The 1,591-nt window shown below is 28.9% G+C and overlaps 1 pseudogene; it reads right to left on the bottom strand.

The window, feature by feature from the left end:
- Positions 1–232: 232 nt before the first annotated feature.
- The window catches only part of LOC107030234, an 84,773-nt pseudogene continuing 83,414 nt past the window's right edge, over positions 233–1,591 (bottom strand).

The following is a 1,591-nucleotide window of genomic DNA, read 5'->3' on the forward strand; positions in this document are numbered from 1 at the left end:
ACCGTGTTCACAACATATAATTCCATCCACACATGGATACCATATATATACTACTCCCACACTTGCAAAATCAGGAAGGCATGACATTGTAACATGACAAAGAACAAAAACAATTATCAGAGAAAACCAAACAAATAAGAAGTCTCACGTAAGTGTATCAATATAAAAGATAATTGCAGCAACACATATCTCACAGTCTTGAGATTTTAGAAGTCACAAAGAAGGGAATACATCATCCTTCAAAACCATCAATTGTCTTAGTTTTGAAATCTTCAAAACAAACACACAAACAACATGAAATTAAACCATCACAAATCAGAACACCCAACGCTTCTTTGATTCTTAAAATTGTGGCGCTCAAAATGCCATGAACAGAAGCCACTACATCCATTTGTTGCTGCCTGGAGGTTGGATTATTATTACCACAAATCAATATTCGAAATGTCACTGACAAAATTGAACCATTTTGTGCATTTGCAGTATCGTCCCTATTCGAGGAGAACCGACCATCGGGACTTATGATGATACTAGAGGGCAAAATGGGAACTTTTGTTGCATCACCTCCATTGACAATTGAAGTGATTGCTCGTAACTCTATGGGTGCATAGAATAAAAATCTCCCATTTCATCAATACTCGTTTCTTAAAGCACTATCATTTCGTTATGCATATTATAAGGCTGTATATGCATTGCAATAATTAAGAAACATTAGGGTAAAACTATAAAAGAATAAGTGACGGATATGTTATGTTGCTAAACAATAAAAAATCGAGCTAATACTATTTAATGATGAATTAGTGAAGTATTATAATCAATTTTGTTAGCTATAGGGCTATAGGTTATTTAACACCAGATTAACAAGGAATTTCATAGTTAATTCTTGTTCTTTTTTGTAGTGAAATATATTTAGCATTATCAGTTTACCTAAAAGATAGTTAAAGATAATTATTGGATCACCGAAAAATACTAGTGGAACTATTAATATAGAAAATGAGACAAACAACAACTTGCTATAAATGGCTAAGCTATGATAATGTGAAGAAGATTTTCAAATTATCACTGTGTATAATTTAAATGTGAGAAAGTTAATCTTTATTTTTAGTGTGTATTTTAATTTTTAGTTGACTACAAGTCCAAAGTGAAATTAGACCGTAGAAAATTCCTTTTGAAATTTGGGTGTTTTTGCATGTGAAAAAAGATAAACCCAATCATAATTACTATTATTTGATTCTTGAAAAATATTATTACTACTTGATAATTTAGTCAAAAATAGGTAATTATATATAAATAAATAAATATGAAAAATACCTGAATATTTGAAATGTTATTTCCCGGAAAAGTTCCTGTTAGTACTCGATCTAACTCAATCACATTATTTTCACCAGTCAAAATATGCCATTGAAAAAAAACCAAATGATAAACAATATCATAATTTAATTGACAAAAAATAGTTTGTGGGATTAGTAATTATTTAAGATCATATATTTAAAGTAACATATGTACAATCAATTCCAAGACTAGAAAAACATGTGGATAATTTATTAATAGATTTTTTAATGATCTTATATATATATATATATATATATATATA

Source organism: Solanum pennellii, chromosome 9, assembly GCF_001406875.1.
Source record: "Solanum pennellii chromosome 9, SPENNV200".
Taxonomy (NCBI): domain Eukaryota; kingdom Viridiplantae; phylum Streptophyta; class Magnoliopsida; order Solanales; family Solanaceae; genus Solanum; species Solanum pennellii.